Source organism: Chrysemys picta, chromosome 10, assembly GCF_011386835.1.
Source record: "Chrysemys picta bellii isolate R12L10 chromosome 10, ASM1138683v2, whole genome shotgun sequence".
Lineage (NCBI taxonomy): Eukaryota > Metazoa > Chordata > Testudines > Emydidae > Chrysemys > Chrysemys picta.
The window spans coordinates 46,434,732-46,443,825 of record NC_088800.1 but is presented as its reverse complement, the minus strand read 5'-3'; the positions used below and the strand labels follow the sequence as shown (position 1 = coordinate 46,443,825).

Genomic DNA, 9,094 nt, shown 5'->3' with positions numbered 1-9,094 from the left:
CAGGGGGGCTGCCAAGCAGGGCCAGCATTAGACTTGCTGGGGCCCAGGGTAGAAAGCTGAAGCCCACTGCATGGGCCTGAAGCCCAGGGCCCTGAGTGCTGCCACCTGGGGCTGAAGCCGAAGCCTGAGCAATGTAGCTTCATGAGGGCCCATGTGGCATAGGACTCCAAGCAATTGCCTGGCTTGCTACCCGCTAATGCCGACCCTGGCTTTTATATGTAGAAAATCAGTTGTTGTGGCACAGGTGGGCCATGGAGTTTTTATAGCATGTTGGGGGGGCCTCAGAAAGAAAAAGGCTGAGAACCCCTGCCTGAGGTGGTTGGGAATCCCTGGTGTCTGAGTTGAGTAAGGCTGGGTCCAAAGGCACAGAGCCACTGGGACTCTGCTGTTGAGACGGGCTTGTTGCCTGACCCAGAACTGGGCCCCGAGATGGCAAACAGGGGGTTCGTCGCCCGGTGTGCTTGGCACCAATAAAGACACCGAGGGGAGAAAGCAAGCCAAGTTTATTTCAGAGCTCTGAAATGGCACTAGGAGACCAGCATGTCTCAAATCCAGTGCAACAAATACAAACAATTTTTACCTTTTATACTTCAAACTGTTTGCATACATCTCTTTGTCTGGCTGTTCCCCCTTACCCCTCCCTTCCAGACAACTGTTACAATAAGCTCTACATAAGCTTGTGAGAAAACTTTCCCAGTCTTTGCGACCTTGGATTAGACGCCTGCAAACTAACTACACCACTTCTTATCTCTATTATTTCTGCTAGTGTGAGTGAAACTGCAGCCATCTGCTAAAAACGCTGACCAATACATTTCTGCTTCAGCCTACTTCAGAGCATGTAAGCAGTTAGCATAGAAGTAGGTGAGAGTTCCCAAGATGGAGTCACTGTGGTTCACAGACCCAGAGCAAAAGAGCTTCATCGGCACTTTTGGCCTTCCACTCTCCCGAGTTACCTGGTAGCTATGCCTAGTGGACCCCAACAATCCCTCCTTTGAGAACACTCAACAAACCTTTGTCAGAGTTTTCTCATACTCTAAAGACAGAATGCGATTAAGCTCCATGCAATCAGGATTATCAATGAGAGGGTATAAGGGAACTTCTGGGGTATGGGAGGTACAAATCTTATGTATGAGCACTTTACAGCAAACGAGCAAAAGAACAAGAACAAAACATACCACAACACCTGTGAGCAAGATGCGAACAATGCTTCCCCCTATATCCCCTAGTTCTCCTAAACCAGGTATCCAACCCCAAAGGGAATCCAAAATAGTGGGTTCTCCTTCCTGGGCCTTCCACTGGTTAAAGGCCTGTTCAGCTGACAAGATGTGCTTGTTAATGTCCTGTGAAAACTCTGGGACATAGGTACAACACTCTTCTCCAATAAGGGCACATACAATTACAACAACCCAAATGCCCAGAAGATAAGAAGAATTGTTGACACTAAACAAGTCAAAAAATAACAAGACCAAAAACTAAAAGGACCAGGACCATAGGTGAGGTCAGCCTACTGTGAGAAAATAAAACCAATGCTCAGGGTTCTCGTGGGGAGTATGCTGTGACTGTTCAGAAAGATCACAACGCATTCCCAGTGCCCCTTACTGTCTTTTGAATAACAGCTTAAGTCCCAAATCGTCGTTAGCAGTCTTCTCCGTAGGCTGAACAGTCCACTGTTTAGAAGTGGGCACTGCTTTCAGTCGAGAGTGATGAATCCAGTTCTTGTGTCCTTTGACCTTTGCCGCTGTATGGGTGACAAGCAGGACAGTGTGGGGTCCCTTCCACTTCTCTTGGAGAGGCTCGTCCTTCCAGGTCCGCACGAGAACGGAGTCACCAGGCTGCAGGGAGTGGACCGGAGTATCCAGCAGAAGAGGCTGTGAATCTTTGGTATATCTGTGAAGAGAAGAAAGAACAGCAGACAGAGAGCACATGTACTGAGACAAGAAACCACACCCCACTTCCCATTCCGCTGCCAGAACTGGGGTACCATTCATAGGCCATGCTCTTCCAAACATAATCTCAAAGGGACTAAGCCCTATCCTACCCTTAGGGAGAGCACGAATGCTAAGTAACACAAGGGGCAAGGCATCAGGCCACTTAAGAGAGGCCTCCTGACAGATCTTTGAGAGGTGTCGCTTGAGTGTCTGATTTGTGCGTTCCACTACTCCACTGGCTTGTGGTCGCCAGGGTGTGTGGAGCTTCCAGGGGATTTGCAGAGCACTTGATATCGTTTGAACAATTTGAGATGTGAAGTGTGTTCCATTATCAGATTCCATCCACTGAGGAAGGCCGAAGCGAGGAATGATTTCCTTAACAAACTTAAGAGCCACTGTTTTGGCAGTGTTGTTGCGACATGGGAAGGCTTCAGGCCATCCGCTGAATCGATCCACTAAGACGAGAAGGTACCTGTACCCTTGGGTCCTGGGAAACTCAGTAAAGTCTATTTGCCACACCAATCCTGGGCCTGGGGTAGGTTCCAGGGTGGCTGGTGGCACTGCTACTCCTGGTCGAGGGTTATTCTTTTGGCAGATTAAACATTCAGCTTGTACCTGTGATACTAGGGGTTTAAGTCCAGAGGTTAGAAAATATTTATTCACAAGCTGGGTAAGAGCCTCTCTGCCTGCGTGTGTGGTTTGATGCAGTTTCTGCAACACTGGTCGAATCAAGCCCTTGGGCAGGAGGATTTTTCCCTCTGTGGAATAAAGCCATCCCTCCTTTTCCTGGAGACCAAGATTGTCAGCCAGGTTTCTGTCCTCTTGGGAGTACTGAGGGGCTGCAAGCTCACCCACTGATGGGATGAGGGCATGCATTTGGGCATTCTCCTCTGTTGGTGATTTCAGGGTAGCAGCTCGCTTAGCTTCCCTGTCTGCTCTGGCATTACCCTTGGTTACATCTTGATCTTCCCTTTGATGGGCTTTGCAATGCACCACCTTATTGCTGAGGGGAGTTGTACCGCTTCTAACAGCCAGAGAATTTGAGACCCATGCTTAACCGGAGAACCTTGGGCTGTTAGCATTCCCCTTTGCTTCCACAAACCAGCGTGAGCATGCAATACCCCAAAAGCATACTTTGAGTCAGTAAAGATATTAAGGTGACCAGATGTCCCGATTTTATAGGGACAGTCCTGATTTTTGGGTCTTTTTCTTATAGAGGATCCTATTACCCCCCACCCCCTGTCCAGATTTTTCCCACTTGCTGTCTGGTCACCCTAAAAGATATTAACCCATTTGTCTTTTGCCAGCTCGAGTGCACGAGTCACGGCCACTAGTTCAGCACGCTGGGCAGGTGTTCCTGCCGGTAAACTCTCAGCTTCCACGGTATCATGAAGAGACACAATAGCATAACCAGCCCTCCTTTGCCCATCCACAACAGTACTACTTCCATCTGTATACCATTCCAAGTCAGCATTTGGGAGTGGCTGATCTTTTAGATCTGGGCAGCTAGAATACTGAACAGCTATGATTTCTAAACAGTCATGTTCCTGCTTTTCTGTCTCTGGTAGCAGTGTAGCTGGATTAAGGGAGGGACAGGTCTGCAGGGTGACTTCAGGATTCTCTAACAGCTTCGCCTGGTACCGAGCAACCCGAGCCTGTGTGAGCCAAAGACCACCCTTAGTGTCCAGCAAGGCTCGAACCATATGGGGAACATACACTTGCACAGTTCCTCCCAGTGTCAGCTTTTCAGCTTCCCCAAGCACTAGAGCAGTAGCTGCGACCGCCCTCAAACAGGCTGGCCATCCCTTTGAAACTTGATCCAGTTGTTTAGAAAAGTATGCCACGGGACGTTTCCAGGCACCTAATAGCTGGGTAAGCATTCCCAAAGCTACCCCTTTTCGTTCATGTACATACAGTTGGAACGGCTTAGATATATCGGGCAAACCCAGGGCTGGAGCTTCCATTAGCTTCCTTTTCAAGATTTTAAATGCCCTGTCCGCTTCTGGGGACCAGTGAAAGGGGTCATGTTCCGCTCCCTTAACACATTCATACAGAGGTTTAGCCCACAGTCCAAACTCTGGAATCCATATTCTGCAAAAACCTGCCATGCCCAGGAATGCCCTAAGCCGTTTACAGTTGCTGGGGATGGGAACTTGGCAGATAGCCTCCTTCCTTTCGTTTGAGAGCTGTCTCTCTCCCTGCCTGATGTGAAATCCCAGATATTGAACCTCTGAAAGAGCAAATTGGGCTTTGCTTTGAGATACCCTGTATCCTCGCAGTCCAATAAAGTTTAGGAGACTCACAGTAGCTCTAAGACAAGGGATTAGACCCACAGCAGCAATTAACAAGTCATCTACATATTGCAGCAGGAGGGCTCTGTCTGAATTATCCCACTCCTCCAAGTCTCTGGCCAAAGCCTGTCTGAACAGAGTGGGGGAATTTTAAATCCCTGGGCCAATACTGTCCAGCAAAACTGCTTCTTAACTCTTCTGTTGTCCTCATTATGCCTTGCAGTATTTTGCAGATCTCACAGTTGCTTGGGCACATTCAGGCCCCCCCTTTCTCTTGATTGTCAGCAAAGTCTAAGCTGCGTACAATGTCCTTGGATTAAACCTGCTAGCTGTATTTTCCTCTCAGTTAACTCATTCTGTGCTTTTCCTTCTCCCTTTCTCGGCTTCTTCTAACTTCCAAAGGAACCTTCCACTCTTCACTCATATACCTTTTCTCCAACCATTAACACATACTCATTGCCATTATACATCCTTTCAGTAACATAACTTCTGTACAGAGCTTTGAAGCAACAAACCAGGACGAGCACACTCACTTCTGAGGATTCCACTCTGTACAACCTCTGGTATCCAATAGCTTTCCCTTTTAAACCTTAAATGCCTTCCCAGTCTTCATCCCTAGCCTTAGCTATAACCTGATTCCGCTCCACTTCAGACAACAGGGTTCTCATAAGTATATTGCAATCATCCCAGTCAGGCTTATGGCTAGCTAGACACCCTTCAAAGATAGAAATGAACTTGCTTGGATTCGTTGAAAATTCTCCTGCCTCTGCCTTAAAAGCAGCCAGATGTACAGGGTTAAAAGCAACATGCGAATATACAGACACTATCTGAACTGGCCGTTCCTGAGTTCCTGGACGGGCTACCACACTCTCCGTAATCAACGGATACAATCCCACGGGGGGGGGGGGGTTCTCTCTGGAGCCTGTGGGGGTGGAGGAGCCGAAGGGGACACCGATTCTGGCATTACAACAGTGGGAGGGTTCTGGGGTTTAGCAGCCGTTACTACCGAGCCTGTCGGAGTCAAATGGCACTTGAGCAAAATATCAGTCCTATTTCTTAACACCATAAACGTATACGCATAGAGATGTTCATTCCATTTACCTGTTCTCTGACAGAACAAAAGCAATTGAAGGATCGTGTTGTAATTAAGTGTCCTTCTGGTGGCCACCTTTCTTGGCACTCTAGCTGGTACTGAGGCCAATCAACTGTACAGAACCTTTTCAATTTACTTTTAATCAACTGATCAGATCCAAACACCTTCCAGTTCACCAGAATGCATTCTAAAGATGTACACTGTACCCTGCCGGCTGTACTCTGTCCCTGCCCCATACCAAGGGAGACTCTGGGCGTCCCCAGGTCACAACAGGCAGACACTGGGCGTCCCCAGGTCAAGACAGATAAGTCCCCACTGGACTGTTCCTACCTTATCCAAGGGTCCGGTTCTGCACCGTCACCGTCGCCCTATCAACGGGACCGGTTCCCCACCGTCGCCCGCAGCTGCTTCTCCACTGTCTGTATGCGTTGCACCGTTGTGCCCTCCGGGGTCGAGCAAACCACGTCTCTGCCGAGGCCACTGATGAAGTCACCGGTGAGCGCTCTGGGCATCGGTCGTCGTCGTAATCCATCGGCCACCAGAAGGGATCCAGGCAAGGCTAAATTTCAGCCTCGAGCCCCACGTTGGGCTCCAAAACTCTTGCCTGACCCAGAACTTGGCCCCGAGATGGCAAACAGGGGGTTCGTCGCCCAGTGTGCTTGGCACCAATAAAGACACCGAGGGGAGAAAGCAAGCCAAGTTTATTTCAGAGCTCTGAAATGGCACTAGGAGACCAGCATGTCTCAAATCCAGTGCAACAAATACAAACAATTTTTACCTTTTATACTTCAAACTGTTTGCATACATCTCTTTGTCTGGCTGTTCCCCCTTACCCCTCCCTTCCAGACAACTGTTACAATAAGCTCTACATAAGCTTGTGAGAAAACTTTCCCAGTCTTTGCGACCTTGGATTAGACGCCTGCAAACTAACTACCCCGCTTCTTATCTCTATTATTTCTGCTAGTGTGAGTGAAACTGCAGCCATCTGCTAAAAACGCTGACCAATACATTTCTGCTTCAGCCTACTTCAGAGCATGTAAGCAGTTAGCATAGAAGTAGGTGAGAGTTCCCAAGATGGAGTCACTGTGGTTCACAGACCCAGAGCAAAAGAGCTTCATCGGCACTTTTGGCCTTCCACTCTCCCGAGTTACCTGGTAGCTATGCCTAGTGGACCCCAACAGGCTGAAGCCAAGCAGCAGGGACAAAGCCAGAGCAGCCATGAGGGTGGGGACGGCTGTTTGTGGCTGGCTTTCACTAGAATCCTCAGAGAGTTTTCCTCAGACGGGCAGGAGCTAGGTACAAAAGGTTTGTCAGGGAACCAAATGCAAGGAGATCTCTGTGTTATGCCTCTTCCAAAGGGGAGTTTGGTTTGGTTTCTTTTTCCTGAGTGCCTTGATTTTGACAGCCTGTTTTGACAGATCAATGAAGATATCATGGAGGACAAGGAAACATCCCATCAAACACGGCTCCCACTCTGCCTCAGGGTAGGTGGGAGCTAGAGCAGGGCTCGAGGGGAAACCAGCCTGTGATGAGGAGGAAGAGCCCTCCCATTTGTGTTGTAATGTTGTTTGCATTCTACTGAGAGGGAAACTGAAGCATGGAGGGGCGTGGCCTGGTCACCCAGAGAGTCAGTGACAGAGCTGGCAATAGAGCCCTCGGTCATATGGGTGGCTCTCCCTGCTGCACAAAAGCTCTGTATATCCCTGCCACTGCATAGCACAGAGGTGCAAATCCACTGCGGCTTTGCCCATGGCCCCATGCAGGGGGATGCTCTTCCCTCCATATACCTCTGCCCCACTTCAAAGCTCTGGCAATGGAGGCAGGCAGCCTGACTCGGGGATGTGTGACCCATGTCAGGTGGTCAGTGGGTTACAAGAAGATCCTGATCCTGGTCTGTATGTTCTGGTTCCCCAAAGAATGTCAGGTGAGTCTGAAATGAAAGCCAGGGACGCATTGGGCACTGAAAAAAGCAACAGAGGGTCTTGTGGCACCTTTAAGACTAACAGAAGTATTGGGAGCATAAGCTTTCGTGGGTAAGAACCTCACTTCTTCAGATGCAAGTAATGGAAATCTCCATTTCCACTTCTTGCATCTGAAGAAGTGAGGTTCTTACCCACGAAACCTTATGCTCCCAATACTTCTGTTAGTCTTAAAGGTGCCACAGGACACTCTGTTGCTTTTTACAGATTCAGACTAACACGGCTACCCCTCTGATATTGGGCACTGAAGTCACTGGGAAATGTATGACTCATAGACTCATAGACTTTAAGGTCAGAAGGGACCATTATGATCATCTGGTCTGACCCCCTGCATGCTGCAGGCCACAAAACCGTCCCTACCCTTCCCTTGACTCTGCTGATGAAGTCCCCAAATCCTGTGTCTTGGTGACTTCAATTGGCAGAGAACCCTCCTGCTAGCAATCCCTGCCCCATGCTGCGGAGGAAGGCGAAAAACCTCCAGGGCCTCAGCCAATCTACCCTGGAGGAAAATTCCTTCCCGACCCCAAATATGGCGATCAGTAAGACCCCGAGCATGTAGGTAAGAGTCTCCAGCCTGACCCTTGTTAGCCATTATACTATTTACCTGCTATTGCTCGGTATTCCTCAGCTAATATGTTTTACCATTAAACCATTCCCTCCATAAACTTATCTAATTTAATCTTAAAACCAGACAGGTCCCTCGCCCCCACCGTTTCCCTCGGAAGGCCGTTCCAATATTTCACCCCTCTGACGGTCAGAAACCTTCGTCTAATTTCAAGCCTAAACTTCCCCACTGCCAGTTTATATCCATTCATTCTCGTGTCCACATTAGTACTAAGCTGGAATAATTCCTCTCCCTCCCTGGTATTTATCCCTCTGATATATTTAAAGAGAGCAATCATATCCCCCCTCAGCCTTCGTTTTGTCAGACTAAACAGCCCGAGCTCCTCTAGTCTGCTTTCAAGATGCCATGCAAGGAGTAATGGAGCTCTGCTGAAAACAGGCTTTAAAGTCTGTATCAAGGCAGCACTGACAAGCAGGCTTCCTGTCAGACAACAGCTGTCTGTTCACCCCCTGTCAGCATGTACATTGAGCATCATAGCTAACAAAACAGCTACACCACTATGTAGGAAGCCAACAGAGGCATGTGTGTGTGTGAGAGAGAAAGTATTCAGTATTCTTGAAGGCAAGTTAAAGAAGTATGGGCTGGATGCATGGACTATAAGGTGGATAGAAAGCTGGCTAGATCGTCAGGCTCAACGGATAGTGATCAATGGCTCCATGTCTAGTTGGCAGCCGGTATCAAGCAGAGTGCCCCAAGGGTCAGTCCTGGGGCCGGTTTTGTTCAATATCTTCATCAATGATCTGGAGGATGGTGTGGATTGCACCCTCAGTTTGCAGATGAGACAAAAATGGGAGGAGTGGTAGATACACTGGAGGGTAGGGATAGGATACAGAGGGACCTAAACAAATGAGAGGATTGGGCCAAAAGAAATCTAATGAGCTTCAACAAGGACAAATGCAGAGTCCTGCACTTAGGATGGAAGAATCCCATGCACTGCTACAGACTAGGGACCAAATGGCTAGGCAGCAGTTCTGCAGAAGAGGACCTAGGGGTTACAGTGGATGAGAAGCTGGATATGAGTCGACAGTGTGCCCTTGTTGCCAAGAAGGCTAACGGCATTTGGGGCTGTATAAGTAGGGGCATTGCCAGCAGATTGAGGGACATGATCATTCCCCTCTATTCGACATTGGTGAGGTCTCATCTGGAGTACTGTGTCCAGTTTTGGGCCCCACACTACA

The 9,094-nt window shown here is 48.7% G+C and overlaps 1 long non-coding RNA gene across 1 annotated transcript; it reads right to left on the bottom strand.

Annotated features, from left to right (window-relative positions):
* Nucleotides 1-486: 486 nt before the first annotated feature.
* Nucleotides 487-6,164, bottom strand: LOC135973989 (uncharacterized). Its single transcript, XR_010591110.1, has 2 exons — nucleotides 5,643-6,164; nucleotides 487-1,887 (listed from the first exon to the last, which is right to left on the bottom strand). It is a non-coding gene; the product is annotated as an uncharacterized LOC135973989 (long non-coding RNA).
* Nucleotides 6,165-9,094: the final 2,930 nt, after the last annotated feature.